Source organism: Oxyura jamaicensis, chromosome 13, assembly GCF_011077185.1.
Source record: "Oxyura jamaicensis isolate SHBP4307 breed ruddy duck chromosome 13, BPBGC_Ojam_1.0, whole genome shotgun sequence".
NCBI lineage: Eukaryota > Metazoa > Chordata > Aves > Anseriformes > Anatidae > Oxyura > Oxyura jamaicensis.
This window is the reverse complement of record NC_048905.1, coordinates 16,226,530-16,243,007: the sequence shown is the minus strand read 5'-3', so window position 1 is coordinate 16,243,007 and position 16,478 is coordinate 16,226,530.

Genomic DNA, 16,478 nt, shown 5'->3' with positions numbered 1-16,478 from the left:
GCCCTCTCAGCCTCTCGTTTCCTTGCAGTATGTGTGTCTGTGTGTGTCTCTGTGTGTGTCCCAGGCCGGGAGCTGCAGAGGGCTGGGAGAGGTGTGTGCCGTGGGCAGCTTTTTGGGGTGTGAAAAGCCTCAACACCGGGGTAGAGAGTGGACAGGCTGTTGAATGGCACCTGGGGGTGTGTGGTGCATGGGCAGAGCAATCTGTAAATTACATAGAATAACCTGCAGGGAGCAGGAGGCTTGCTAGGGGACAGGCTGCGATTTGGGGACTGAAGGACTCACCTGGGCAGGCAGCTTCATGGCTCTGCTTCCCCTTCCTCTGTGCTGAACAGCCCCTTGAGCTGGGCACACAGCTCCTTCTCTCCAAAAATGACCTGATTTCTCTGCTAAAGTGGCCAAAATCCAGAGGCCAAGGGCCAAGCATCACGCACCATGATGCTGAGCCTCAGCTTTGTCCCAGGGCAGCCAAGTGAGAACTGTGGGTGCCCAGCAAAGAGACCCCACATATTAATGAGGAAAATTAATGTATTTGTGAGTGTGCTTCTTCTGCTCTTCAGGACGGTGTAAATTAGGACCAGGCCAAAGAAGTCAGGAGGGCCATAGCAGTGTAAGCCGGACTCCATAAAATAAAGAAGAGAGGCCCCTTTTGTCAGGCGATGGCTTTTCCTCAGAAGCTAAATGATACATAATGTTTATATAGTGTTTTGCCTCTCCTAAATGCAGGCTAGACATTAATTGATTCCAGGTTTGCTCTGTGAAGTAGGTCAGCTCTTTCCATTTTGCAGATAAAGGAAAGGCCGGGATTGCCAAGGGGTGCAGGGGTCAGTGGCAGCGCTGGGACACGGCTACGAAGCGCCGTGCTCGCCCTTGCCGTTGGACCACGCTAAATATACAACACCCCTGATGTATGTCGACATCGGCTGCGGGTCTGTAAACCCAGCTACATTAAGCCCAGTTCAAATGAAATCTGTTTATGTCTCCAACGCTCAGCGCTGGTCAAAGCAGGACTTAGCTAACCTCGTGCTGCTTGTGTTCAAAGCCTCTTAAACCTCCGCTCCGACCAGCTCGGAGTGAAATATAAAGTACTGGCTGGGACCTGGCCGGGCTCCAGGGGGCCGCTTCAGCCTCGCCCTCTGCCTTCTGCTCGTGGGGCCATTTAGATAAAACATCGCACGTTTTAAACAGCGATGGAAAAAAATAATTTTAATTCACTTCTGTTTACATAGCACTGGAAGCTTGCGAGGGTTTTGTGGGGATGATAATTAATGGTTGAAGCTGGCGTGGAAAAACGTCGCCTGGCTCTGCGAGCAGGAGGCTGGCTCTCCAGCCCTGGGGAAGGAGGGACTCGTGCCTTGGGTCCCATCACTGCCGTTCATTCTGGTGTTTTGGAAGTGGCCTCCTGGCGTCCTGCTAATGTTGAGCTATTAAAGAGTGAAACTTGGATCTGGAGAAACGCCTGGCTCTTGCTGGTTGCCTCCGATCCTGGATGCCCAGCTTGCAGACATCGGTGTCCAGCCCCTAGGGACAGGAAGGGTCCCTGGGTACCACTTCCCAAGCTGGCCCACAAAACCCCAGTGGAGCCATGCCTGTGTGTGCACTGGGTGTACCTGAGCAGGGATTTGGGTCCAAACAAAGTCCCCGATGGCTTTCTGACTGGCTGGGGATGAGCAGGCGCAGGCACACCCGTGGCACGAGCCCGGCCTGCGTGTCACACGCGTCCTCGCACGCGTCCATCAGAAGACTCAGACACGGTTTTACTGGTCTATTGCACAGCGGGAACTTGTACCTATAAAAACACTCTTAATTACTTCCTAAGTCACTAAGCAGGGTGATGTTGATTTTGTCTTATAACCCAACAGGATTGTGTCTATTTAATACACAACCCCCTGCCCACCGTAACTTCCTTGCCTAGGCCCATTGCTCATACGCTGCGTGTACCTGTGTCTGCAGCTCCAGGCTCAGCTCCAGGCTCAGAAACGGTGTCCACACTGGGAGAAGCACAGCTGGGAGCTGAGATCCCAACGTGGAAGGTGCTGAGCTCGGGGTCCTCCCTCCCAGCATGGCCAGCTCAGGTGCACAGGAGGGATCGTCCCCTATAGCAGCGGTGCTGCTGATCTGCTTTCACTCTGCTCCTCCACATGACGTGGAAGCAAAAAAAAAAACACAACCCAAAACACTTTCAAAAAACACTGATGGAGTGAGCAATAGCTGGGAACTTCTCCATGCCAGCATCGGTTCCTGCAGCCTCCAGACTGCCGTGGAGCTCTCAGCTCGTAGAGCCACCTCCGTGATCCTCAGCGACTGCCGCGCAGCGTGGCAAGCAGCCGAGTGCCGATATTGCCAAACGCAGAAGCACGCAGTTTAGCTGCCTGCTTTGCAAGTCAGCCTTGCACAAGAGCTACTGGGGGTGCCTGGAGGCGTGCTGGCGATAGAGGCTGGATCGCTGCTACCTTTGCCACTTCTGGCTCTAGCTGAAACAAGTGTAGGGCTAATCTGCCTCATTAACCGGCTCTGATGTATTCTGAAAACTAATCTGCGATGTGTGAAACGTTGCTTTTAAAAGGGAAATATCTGTTTATGAGGATAAAGGCATTTGGAGGCTTTTGCATACATACCAGAGGCTGGTGTTGGCTCCCTCTGGATCTCATGACATCTTCCTGCGGGGCTGCAGGACCCCACAGCGCTGTGGGACAGCGACACGGGGGAGAGCAGGGGTCCTGGTAATGGCATCGTGGTGGGGTGGTGGTGTAAGGCACACCCGGGGCCATCCCCACCATCGCTGCCCTCCGCAGTCACTTGGGCGCACCACGGTTTTTGGCTGTGGACACGGCAGAAAGACCTGTGAGTAGCACACGGGCTGAGTAAATTTTGTGTACTTCGTCAACCCGTGTGTGATTCAGCCTTTATTTGGCAAGACCACCCTATCCCAGAGGGGATTTTCCTTGGAAGTCTCCAAATTTGTTCTAAAACTGTGCTACTCTGTGAGTCCAGCCTCCTCCTGCACAGGAGGCAGTCTCTGGAGGGACGCTGGATGATGACAAGGCTCACGGGTGGCAGCCCGCCTGGATACATGAATGCTGTGGGACCCACAGTGGGTCTCGGTGGGGACTTCCCCAGGGTCAGCAACTGGGGAGCTGGGCTAGGAGGAGATTAATAAAAGGTCTGTGATGGTATTTATGTCGTAATAGAGACAACTACCTGGCCAAAAGATGCATTACTTGGTTCAGATTTCTCCAGTGTACCAGCATACCAGGGTTAAGTTGTTCTGTACTGATCCTGGCACGGGAGGAGAGTCAGTCCCAGATTTTTCAGACCTAACATTAATGCTCAGAGGTGTGAGAGCACATGGGAGCAAAGTCCTTGGGGATAAGAAGCAAAATGAAATCTTAGATCAGCACAGAAACTGACTGTAGCCCTGGCCCAGTGAGCAAAGGATTGCGATGGACATTCCATCTCCAGCTATCCATGGCGTGGACTATACCCCAGAGGCCGTGCTTCCTTTCCAGTTCTCCATTGTGCGTAGAAATTGGGCCCTTATAAGCACTTGTCCGTGCCGTTGTGTTGACCTGATGAGGTGGGGGTCGAGGTGGCACACTGTCCCCCTGTACCTGACTGGGAAACCAAGCCCGTGCCTGGCTCTGCGCTGTGGGGTGGCTGCCGGGGGGCAGAGCTCGGCCAGCCAGGGGGAGGCCGTGGGGAGCCAGGTCCTCGGCGTCTGCGCCCAGTGCTGCGAGGAAGAAAATGGTAAAACAAAACATCGGGAAATCTGTTTCTTATTTACTGTTCTGCCAAGCTGCTCTGTGCTGGAAGCACAGTCCCAGAAAAACAGAAAGAGGAAAGGATTTTCCTGCTGATCCTGGTGGTGGGAGAGCCCTCGGCCTGCTGCAGGCTGGGGCAGGTGGGGGACAGGGTCAGGGTCTCTGCGTGCTCAGGAGGGTGAGGAAATGCTTACGGGTGTTCCATGGGTCTCTACTCTTTCTGAGAGGGAGGTTTGTTAATTGTTGCAAAGGACTGAAGGCAGGCTGCAATACTTGAGGCACACTTCATGGGTTAGTTTCTGGTGGTCATGAAGGGTAGACATGATGCTGGACCCTGATGGCAGCACAAAAAGGATCAGATTCTGGCCAAAGTGATTTTATTATTATTATTATTATTTTATTTTTATTTATTTATTTTTTTCTGGATGTTTCCATGCTCGAGGCACCATCTACAAGGGTTTCTCCACACCACCCACCTGCAGGGCACCAAGGGAGCTGCAGGCGCAGCCTCTGTGCTCCGTGGGCTGTGGAGCAGAGGATGCTCAGTGGTACAAGCTTGGTCTTAGCAAGGCAGCAAGGTTTTATATCTATCATTTCCACCTACAAGTGCCCGCGCCGTCCTGGGAACGCCGGGCATCGCCCGCGGCTGCTCGCGGGCTGGAGCCTCCACCGCACGCACAGCAACCGGGGTAAGCTGAGCCGGGGGAAAGTTTCCCAGAGAGTTTTGGGCCGTGACGCCAGGAGCTGTAATTGCCTTGGCAGAGGCGACCACAGCTGTTGGAACCTGCCCTCTCGCCCGTGAGTCAGAGTGGAAGTGCCGGAGCCATGGGATGGCTCTGAGCAAAGATGCAAAGCTGGGAGTTGCTTTCCGAGCTTTCCGTTTCCTCGCGGGCAAGTCTGAGAAAGGCGAGCGCGGGAGCAGGAGAGCCTCCTGCCGCCTCGGGGCCTGCCTGCGCCCACAGAGATGGGGCTGATCCTGCCCCACCATCCCCTTCCTGCTCAGAGCACAGGGGGCACAGCAGTTCCTGCACGCTGGGCACCCACCTGTGTGCAGCCCAGGCTGGAAAACAGCAAGAGATACAGCAGGTTTTAGCTTTTGCTGCAACTGTCTGTGCAGTGTGTTTGGCTCCTGGGGGTTTATCAATTCCCCTCTGCTCTGTGCAGTGGGACCAGGGGTGGGTGAAGCCTCAGCATCACCTGCCCCGGAGCAGGGATGGGAGATGCTCTCTCTCCTGAGGCTGCTGCTCTGCTTGGCTCTGTGCTGCGGGCAGCATCGCATCTCTTCCTGGGATCTCACCCCCAAACCAAGCCCCCAACCCACCTGCAGGTGTGGGAACCATTTCCAGCACAAGGAAACCTTGAGTGGGTTTCGATCAACCCAGCTCCATGAGATGGCTGAAGCGGACGGGAAGTGGTGGCAGCAGGGATGCTGGAGGTGGGCAGGGGACGTGTCTGGGGACGGTTGGCAATGGAAGCCCCAGCACCAAACTCTCCCCAACCCCGGGGAGGTCCTGTTGCCTCCAGGCTCCATGTTCGTGGCTCGGAGCCATCTCTCGTTTAGTCCCAGCGAATTACCGAGCCCCAGGAAGCCTCCCTTACTTAGGCTTTTGTAGAAGTCAGGGGCTCAAATTGAGCAGGAGCTTGGGGAAACCATTTCCCTTGTTAAAATAAATGTATTAGTTTAATACGTACCAGGAGAGGATAGGGAGTTCTCCTTGTTAAATATTTACCAGTCAAACCCTGCTGAGGACTTACTTGGAGCAATTCAGCTTTAGTGATTTCCTTCTATTGTGGTCTAAGTCTCCAGCATCGCCGGGAAACCGCTTGGCAGGGCCAGGAGGGCTGAGCCGGATCCGCGCCCGCCCGGGGTGATGGAGTGATCTGCCTTGCTCCCACAGGACAGCAGGATGCAGGACAGATAATAAAATAAATGTTAAAAAAGGATGAGCAGAGCCACAAAATGCTGCTCTGTGCCTTACTGGCCTCAGCAGCCCAAGAGCATCGTGGTGGGCACACCGCAGTGGAGCTTAGGAGGAGCGTTGTTTCCACGGGGGCTGATCCCTCTGGCTACAGGTGGGTGTCTTTGAGAAGAACCCAGGCTGTGAATTATCTTCGTGTCTGCAAGACGTCCCCTCTGCAGCCTGATGGTGGTGTTAAGCCATATTCCAGTAATCTCTCACAGCCCAGGATTTCCTAACACAGCTATTCTAAGAGAAGAATTGTATATTTATGATATTTACATGCATACATTACCTTGACACACATGCTAAGAATCAAATATTAATTTACAAGTTTATATACCGGCGATCTTTGACAGTTCACGATTTCTTCACATTAATAGCACATTTTTTCTGATCAAGTTAAATTCAGATTATTTGGTGACCCCAGATTGTTTTGTAACCCTGTTGCTTCTCCTGAAATTCCCTGGAAAAAAATGGAAATACAGCCCATGGGAAAAAGGCCGGGGGTGTCCACGGCAGTGCTTGGGACCTGTTGGTCACTTGCTCTCCCGAGAGCAGCGATGGCAGATTTTCACGGATTGCCTTGTCGTGCATTTTTAAAAGAGGGGCTCTATTAATAACGCTAAGAGAAAACAGATGTGTCAGGTTTGCGACCAGAAACGTGGATATTCCAGGAGACATCAATTGTTGGAAGTAAACAACAGCCCCGACTCGACAAAGCCCTTAAGCAGACACTTAACTTTAAGCAGGCACTTAGCGCGGGCTTCAGCGGGCGTCAACATATGTCCTGCTGCACGAGGAGGGACTTAAGTACGCACTTACAGTTAAGCTCGTGCTTAAGTGCTTTGTTGAATTGGGGCCAACACTTCAGCTCTCCCTCTGTCTCACTCACATTAACCGTGCCTGACATCCAGGAAATTCAAACAGGGACCGCTGCATTCACCTACTGGCGTTGCTTTCATCCTCCGGAGGGTGGCTGCTTCGATTCTGCGCTCTGGGCGGTGGGGTCAGGGTGGTCTGGGCATCCTCATGGCCCCATCGCCCCTGGGGAGCCCCACGTCCTGTGGGGTCACCTGGTGAGGAACTGCCACACTCATAAGCCTCTATGAAAATCCCTCCTAGGAGTCGTCTCTCTTTATTTTTAATATTTTTTAAATCAAGAAGTTTTTCAGTAATATTTTGTATGTTTGTTAAAGATGCTTGTTTGCTTTGTGCTTTATTATTATTATTATTTTAATTCTGAGGACCAAGAGGTGCACTGTGCAATGATTTAGCCCCTCTGGTCAACCTTAGTGCATGAAAAATTAACTTTGCTATTTTTGCTGTTGTAGCTTTTCCTCTTACTAACTCCCCCATTCACTGAGTAGTGCGTATCGGCAGGCAGATATGAATGGAAAAGGCCCCCGTGGGTTGCCAGTGACCTCCTGAGCCAGCCTGGATGCCCTAGGATCAGCCTGAGACTCTTTTTCTGGATGCTCCAAGATCAGCCTGGGGATCTTTTTGGCTGCAGGTCTCTCATCTTCACCTCCAGCCAGAGTTTTCTGGGACTGAAGGCTTCCCTTCCTGGCCACTGGCACTTCAAATCAGCATCATGAGGAGCCTGCAGTTGTTTCTGTGGCTTGGGATTAAATTTTCATCATTTGTTCGTAGGCTTTTCTTCGCAGTGCATCAGGCTCACGTGAAAGCAGAGCAAACCTGGTGTCACGGGCCAGCCGGAGCGTGGTAAGGGAAGGAAACAGCATTGGTTCCTCCAGGCCCAGACCATCTAAGGAGAACCCAAAACCAAGTATTTCCATAATTTTCCCGATCTGTAGGAGAAATTCTGGCCTTGTTATCATCATCTGCTTCAGTGGGACCAGAATTACGTTCCCCCCAAGAAAGTCTTTAGACGGAGGGTACTCTCAGGAAGAGACGAGCTGGCTGGACAGCAACCCTGCTCTGCTTTTCCTGGCCCTGGTGTTCCATCAGCAGCTCTCTGCACAAGGAGTTGTGGCCAGAGAGGCACGGTCACTGCAGGAGAGAGGATTTTGTTTTACAGACCAAAGCCAGGCGTGGTGAACCTGTGGCCTTCACTTAGACAAGACTCCGAGAGTGTCGTCTAGACCCTGCTGTAAGCTTTCTTCAGTAACAGCTCCAACAACAGCCTCGAGGACCAGCTCCTTGTTACTTATTTTCCTTGCAGATGGCAGCATCCAAATTCCAGTTATTTCTGTCTTGGAAAATGAAAAACCCGACCAGAAGAAAAGGAATGCGAGCTTGCAGCACAGTTTGGTACCTGGAAGACTCCGGGCTGGGGCGCGCGCTCCTGATTTATGGCGTACTTGTTAAAACCACTTGTTCTTGTCATAACAAAACAGATCGAAGTGAAGTTTGGGAGAAGGTCTCCTTCTAGTTGGCACTTCATCATGGCTTCTTACTCCTTCTTAGGTTCTGGGGGTTTACAGTTATATAAAACTTAATGAATCAGTATACTTCAGATTTCCTTCCTAATGCATATGGGTTCAATTAACTGCGCTGTTTGCTTATTTAAGCGTTTTCATTAAATTGCTTTACTATATTTTCCCGCAATTGAAGGGGAACATGGTGGGGCTGATGCCATCTGCCACCATCAGTTTAGCAGAACTTTTTGCTTTGTTCAGACCCGTTCTGTTTTATTATAAGAGACCCTCCTACCCCCAGCTCCCTGTGTGCCATGCTCTTATTGCATTCTCCTCTTCTAGCTGCAGACTGATAAATAAAAGCTTTGTACAAGGACCTTCATGTATGGTATTTTTAAGGCACTTTTTTACAAGATCAGGTTGTGTTTTGCTCCCCCTTCCCTCCCCCTGCTTGCAGATTCCTCTTTGCTCCAGCTTGTGAATAAATAATTGTTGCTATTACAATACCGAGCAGCTCTTGCTGCCTGGCTCTGTGGGGTAGGGCGTTGCTTTGGCAAAAACACGGCCAGGCTACAGACTCAGCCCAGGACACCAAGACAAGGCCTTTTTTTTTTTTTTTTTTTTCCTTATTTATTTATTTATTTTTCTTTTTAAGGAAAAGCAGAATCAAACCATCTCACCTAAAGCTCCTTCTCATGGCAGGGGGTGCTCTCCTTGCCAATGCCCCTGCTTCTTGCAGACCTCACTTCAGTTTTGGGTCCTGTGCCTCTAGGACGTGCTGCACTGCCCTCTCCCCAGCGCAGAGGCAGTGGTTTATCACATTCCTCCTTGTGGCTTCAGTCCATCTTCCTGAGCTGCATCTTGCCAGCATGAGTGCTCACCACGGGCAGCTCTGAGCTTCCCTAAGGACCTGTGGACCCAAAGGGGATGCTGCCAGCACCCCCGAAACATCTTGCACTGCTCTGGGGACGGCCAGCAGGGACGATGCCTGTTGCTATTTTGCAGCTGGGCAAACTAAAATGAATAAAGTCACCCGTGCTCTTTGGGGTGCAGACTGAGGGCTGTTACACAAACCTGGTGCTTTACGGACATCACTAATAGGAAAAACACCTCCTGGAGAATTAAAGAGAAGGAGGAAAATCGTTCATCCTAGGGGACCGTATTCCAGAGGTCGGCTTTCTGGTTTGGAAAGGCAGTGTCTGATAGCGAGTTCTTCATCTGCCACCCCTCGGTTAGGGAGCAGGGGAAGGAGCAAACTGCTGTTTTGTGACACAGTCTGGGAGGAAGACGCCCAAGTGTTTTACCATCTTCTGCTCCCTGCTACAGGCATTTTGTACAAGGGAAGATGCAAGGAGAATAAATAACTTGCCCTAAAGGTACACAATGAATCTGTGGCAGGGCCAGCAAGAGAACTGTTGTTAACCATTGCTTGCAAGAGCCTTTCCCAGGCGGTAATTTTGGAGAGGGCATGCAAAGCCCTCTCCAAAATTCACACTGTGCCCCTTTGGTTTGTGCAGCAATGCACCAAACAGGTCCAAGAACAAAAAAAAAAAAAAGGAAAGAAAGAAAATAATAACACCCTGCAAGCATCCAGTGCTCAGTAAAGGGAAATTTTGGGAAAAGTACAATGTGGCAACGTACATTTAAACTGGAAGGAAAAACATTTCCTCAGTTACCTCCCCCCTACCCCCTGCAAAGCGTGTATGGACATTTTTCTTAAATTTTTCTTCCTTTTCTTATTTTTATAAAGCTTTTCTGGTTTATATGTATATATATACCAGAAAAAAATATTATATATAAATACATATATAATTATATATATATATATAAATATAGAAAATTATATAATTTTCTGGTGTATATATATACATATTATATATATATATATTTCCAGTGACAAATGCAGCAAGGACAACACAGTTTTTATAAAACATTACAGGGTCAGCAAATCAACTGGGGGGAGGGGGAAGGATCAGCTGGAAAAATGTCAGCTGGGACCCCCGGCAGCTGCCCCGTCCCCCCACCCTCCTCCAGCCTCTCCCTGCCTGGTGCAGGGGACCCTGACCCCTGCCAGCAGCCCTCAGGCTGCAGGGACCTGCCTGCAACTGGCTGGGTTTGCCAAAATTGTAAGGAATCACCTGAAAAAAACCAACAACCTGGTGCAGAGCCTGGTTTTTCTGAGTGCGGCTTGAGAGACCTGCCAGCTCCAAGCTCTCTCTGGTGCCTTTTCTTCTTGAAGTGAGGCATAAAATAAATTGGAGCTGCTGGCTGTGGTAAACAATCCCTCAAAACATGCCCATTCTTGATACCCCAAATGCAGATACACAATGGTGGAAGAAAAGGGAGAAAGGAAAAAAAAAAAAAGGAAAGAAAAGAAAAGGAGAGAGAGAAAAAACCCGACGCTTCCAAGACACTAAAAATAGACTCTGATCACTTACCAAATGGTAAAATGAAAATGATTTGCTTTGAATAGTCTCCAGAAAGGCTCAGATACAATGTCTTGTGGAGCAAAATTGAATCAGTTGAAAGTGCAGACGCCAGCTCAGCCTAATCCCTCCCAGCTGCTTTGCTTTGCTTTTTTTCCAACAAGCAGCCCCTAAAAGTCGTCTCCCTAATCCTGCAAACTGAAATTCAATCTTGTATTTTTTTTTTAAATCAAGTTTCAAGCCTGGGGCTTGCAGGGTGGGGGAAGAGGAGAAGGGAGGGCTTTGGGGTTGCCTCCTTCCCCTTGCCCTGACTGCAGTAAACACAGCCTTGAATTCAAGGAAAAGCTTTAGACTACAATTCGCTTGGCTTGAGCCAAACACACAAATCTGATGTCTTTAAAGCCCCTCCAGCAGACGGTAGATAGCTTTGAGATGTTCACTAAATGGCTGTCTGCTTGCTGCCTTTTTGTTGTTGATTGAGGGCCCAAGGAGACCTTGTCTATGGGTTGTTTTCTCTCTCTCTCTTTTTTCTTCCTTTTTTTTTTTTTTTTTTTTTTTTTTTTTTGGTGTCTGCTTTTATCAGTGAGTTTGGGTTGGGCATTTACCGATGCAAAGACCAAGACAAACAATTTCTGACACAGGCGGGTGATTGCGGCCGGCAGCGCCTGTGCAGGCTCTGCTATCTCGGCGCGTATCGGGAGGTATTTATGACACCTTCCCAAGAGCTTCCCGGCTCCTGCCCTCCTTGCCCGACTTGCAAGGACTCAGCAAACGTTCCTGGGGTGTGTGGATGCTCTGCTCTCCCTTGGCTCCCATCCCGATGATTTTCCCCACTTGCTTTGTCTCTTTTTGCCACCTGATGGTTCACCCATCCCAAAGGATTTCTTGCCATAACGTGGTATGATTTGGGTTTTGGAGAGCAATTAGTAATAGACAAAATAGCAGCAAAGCATTCGAGGCCAAATTGCATGGCTCAGCATCCTGATAATCCAAATTCCTGGGTCTGAACACTTCCAAACTCGGAGGTCCAAAGGTTTTCACCCTGTCAGACACGCAGGTTCACCCTGTGTGGCTCCTGTCTGAGCCCAGGTCAGGATCCAGAATTTTAGCAGGAAAAAAATAGATGTTTACAGGGGGGTGGGGGCGGTGCCTGTTTAGCAGTACAGAACTCCCCTCAGAGCAGTTGCAGGCAGAGGTACTTTGCCTGGTCAGGGGAAGATTTGGAGTATCAGTAAAATCTGGGAAATCAAACTTAGAAGGACGGAATGGAAAATTCACACGGGAACCTTTGATGTCCCCTGTCTTGTCCTGGTACATCTGATGATGGACATTGCTGCAGAAACCCTGCAGCTGTCACACCCATGAGGATAGGTACTGCTGGGGAAATGGGTCCCATGTCAGGGAAATCACACATTTCACAGATGAAGAGGGGATTATTTTGTCTGTTCATGCTTTTCCAGCTTATTGGCATGAAGGTCTTGACCCCACACACACTGTGCCAGGAGCAAACTCCCACTTGCCCGCAGCTGGCTGTTATTTCTGCTCTAAGATGCACAAAGCTGCGTGATGCTTTACTCAGCATCTCTTCTTGCTCTCCATGCCCCTGCGCCTCTCAGTCTGACACAAGGCTGGGGCACAGAGTGATAAGGACATTATTGCCAAAGGTTACTTGACAGAATTGCCTCTCATATAACGAGGGAGAGCGTGCTGGGCACATGGACCCAATGGCCACCTGGGCTGGCTGCTGGATTTTGTGCTGTAAACTGAAGGGCAGGTTAGATAAAGTTACAGGAATGAATGGTTCGAGATATACAGACAGGTCCCTGGGGGATGGACGAATTAAAATAACTGGCGTAATTGTACAGGCAAATACAGGGTCAATGCAGAGGGTGGATAATTTCATATTAATATGAATGAAGTAACGATGGAGGGAAAACGCATGTATTTGAAGTGGAACTGATAGCCTAGCCAGGGGGTTGGGTAGGTAATTGTGGGCTTGATGGACAACAGAATAACAAGAATTGGTGTAGGTTAGCTTGTGTTAGAGCAAATCCCAGCTGGATGGGTGGAAAGTTTAGGTAGGAGCCGGCTGGTAGGTAGTGGAGAGAGGTGTGAGAGGGCTGACTGGATGCTCTGTGAATCCCTGGGGTGAACATGCAGCCAGAAGAGGCTCTGTTTGCCATAAAAATAAACATATTTAAAAACACAGAGCAAGGTGTGAGTTAGAACTATAGAGGGAAATACAGAGAGAAAGAAAGATCAGTTATGTAACACAGAATAAACTTAGAATAGCTCAGAATAAGACAAATTAGCTAGACAGATAAAGATTTATGGGACAGATTGCAGTATACCTGAGCCTGATAGCCAGGTTAAAATGAGCAAATAGGTGTCTATATATCACATATCAGCTTGTTCAGTAGGCGTGGACTAGATAAACGTGGAAGACACGAAGCTAGGCTGGATAGGTAAAGTAACAACTGGATGGCTGGGAAGTTGAGCAAAGTAGAAGCAATGTGGACAGAATAAATATAGAAACATCGGCTTTTGCAAATATGTAGGTGTTATATATACATAGCTATAACAGGCAGCAAGGAGAAAATACAGATATAATAGAAAACTTAGGGCGTATGGAATAAAGAGAGACATTAATTGATAAGTGTATCCATTAATATATTTAGGTAGAGAGATGTAGAGACGTTCCAGGTTAAAATAAATAAAAGAGACCTGAGAAACACTGACCCAAACAGATCTAAAACAGGGAAATGAATATAAGGATGATCCCCTATAAATACTGAGAGCATTCTGGGGTTAGGTCAGCTGAGTAAAAATTGGATGGAAGGAAGAATAGATGGGTATGTATACAAAGTAAAGAGATTATTAACTAAGTCTGCATGAGCTGGAAAGATTGACTAGATAAAAGTGTAGAGAGCAGCTTAATGAATTAAAGGCCAAAAGAGAAAGAGATTAGGTTGAGATGGACATGTTTATGGCAGACAGGACACGTGTTGTCTAGGTAAAGGGATGGAAAGGTAGCTGGTATGGTGGAATAAATATGTGACTAATACAGCCAGAGAATATGGACTGATAGGGGGAATAGGGCATTGATTATGGGGAATGTGGATAGAGGGAGGAACAGATAGTAGAAGAGCAATAACAGAGTTAATAGATGAGTAGTTAATAGAGTAATAGATGAGTATCACCCATAGAGAGGTTAGCTGGTCAGCTAGACTACCCGTGAAGCTTTGTAGACAGAGAAGTGGGAAAAAGGAGATGTAGAAGACAGATGAACAAAGGAAGTATTGGGCAGACACACACAAAAAAGTGCATAAATGCAAGAGAAAAATAGATATGGGAAAAAGCAAAAAAGTACTTAAGGAAGAGTCAGGTAAAATAAGCAAGGAGAAAATAGATTACAAATAAAATACATACACAATAAAGGGATTATGCTGAAAAAAACAAGCTTGGAACAATTAGGGAACTAACAGGTTGGACTAGGTATTGGGTAGATAAAAAGACAGAGGAGTATTCATGAGCTGGGAGTGTTGAGAAATTAGCCTGATGATCAAGTACGAATTAGAGGGATGTTAAACAGGGGAGTAAATTCCGGACAGGATGATTGATGAAGAAGTAGGAGGGTGCACACAGAGATGAGTGGGTACCAGGAAGCTTGACAGAGAGGGTATGGGTGAGCAGGGAGATTAATATGGATGGAACAAGCAGGAAGACGAAGATGTATAGTTTACCATGTGCTATGGAAATCCAGGGAGATTAATTAGAATTTGCATGAGATGGATCAGATAGGTAAGTAGTCACAGACATTAGTGTAATGAGTATGTATTGAACAGACTGCAAAAAGGATCGGTTAATAGTGGCATTAGCTGCATTGATGTCTTAGGCAAGATAGGCAGAAGGAGAAGTGGTGAATACATTAGTGCTTTAAGAAAAATCGAGAGCGATTAGTAGATGCAAGACAGAGCAAATGTGTGAGACACGAATGTATGCAAAATAGGCAAAAAGGTCAGGGAAATGAGAATCTATGAAAATGGAAAATGCATTGCTAAGTGTTATGAAACTCAAACGTAACCACCTGTATGTGTGAATGTGTGGGAGAGAAGAATAGATGATCTGCACTCCTAAGGGAAAGAAAGAGCTGTTTGCACAAGAAATAAACAGAGAATTTACATGATGAAGGCTGAAATCTGACTGAACCCAGTCCTAAAACTAATTCTAATGACTAACCCTAATTTTAAATGCTGACACAAGTCCAACCCTGACCTTTTCCTAACACAGCACTAAGCTTAACCTAGCCTTAACCCCAGCAGTATCCGAACGTAGCGCTAACTCACCGCCCTAACCTTACCTGAAATCCTCACCCTAGTATGAGTCCAGACCCTGATACTAGCCATAGTCTTATCCTAAACCTAACCCAGACATCTCCATAACTCAGCCAGAAGCCCGACATAATCCTCAGTGCCAAACCAACCCTATGCCTAACTCTAAACCAACCCCAACCCCAGCCCTAACCAAGCCCTGACCCCTCTGAGAGGTCAGCTTAACCCTAGCCCTAATTTAATTTTAACTGTTCGCCTTTGAGAAGCGGGTAGAAATAGATGATGCATTTGTATTCAGCTGACACTAAACTGTGTTAAAAGAAAGACTAGATAAATATGCTTGAAATGCAGCTGTCGGCTAAATGTGCTATAAAGTTATACAGTATTTGTCAGCCACAGGGGGGTAGGACGGTTGGATAAATGAGTGGGTATGAGGCAGAGATGAACAAATCAAATGTGTGTAGAAGAGTTGTTCCAGAGAGCTCAGACAGTGCAAGTAACTAAGAATTTCATATATGTGCTCTAAGATCAGGCAGAGAAAATATATAGACCGGCGTGATATATGTAACTGGGCAGTTATATCCCACAGCCAGGTAGGTGTGAGGAAACTGGGGACAGGCAGGCAAGGGATGAGGGAGGTGAGAACCTACTGCAGGTGGGCACATGGCATGGGGACTGTGGGTGGGTGGCAGTGTATGGTCTCAGGTCTTGCTGAAATGTATGGGGAAGTCAGATAACGAAGTGGGTTCGGGTCTGGAATGTAGACACAACCGTAGGTCAGCAGATTCTGCCTTTTACAAGTTATAAACCTGCAAATATGATGAGCAGAGGTGGCAGCACTTGGGTGGTGGGGACAGCCCAGGAGCAGGACAGCACATGTCCATGGGGCGTGTGGTGGGGTATATATGGGATGGATGGGCTGGGGTGGATGGACAGGCAGCGGGGAAGGAGGAGGTTGGTGTGTTCAGAGTTAGGACATACAAAGCCAGCTCAGGTCAGTGCATCAGGTGCCTGCCTCTCCCCATCCCCCCAAACCTACTTTTGGGCCACCTCTGCCTGCCTCCTGCCAACAAAGGGCGTGTGGAGGGGGCAAGGGGCCTTTAAGATAAAAGGACAAGCTTTCCAAGGACAGGATCCAGCCCTTTTTGCTGCCTTTCCAGGCAGAGGAATTGAGCAGGGGCTGTGCTGTGCCCAGCTGCGTGCCATCAGGCTGGTCTGTGGGACTGGCACGGCTCAGCAGGGGAGCCAAGAACCATCTCCGTGGGCGCTGCAGAGCATGGAGATGTGCAAGCATGCTTCCCTGCCATAAAGGCTAATAAGGCTTCCTCCACCTCCGAATATCTGCACTGACTTGCGGTATTTTGTTCTCCTCACCCTGTTTCCCTGGGGAAGTGTTTCACCCAAGCTGTGCAGCGCACCGCGCTCCGTCAGGGATGCCAGCGCCTGCAGCTGGCTCCGCTCTACCTGACTTTAAACCTGCCTTTAGGTTTAGTGCCTGTCTTTAAACACTGCCTCCCTAGAGCACGAGTCTCCGAAAGGCTTCCTTCACCTTGCTCGGCTCTACCCGTGACGTGCAGCACCCTCGGCTTGCCCCGAAGTGAGGGGCGAGCAGCGGGGTGGGAGC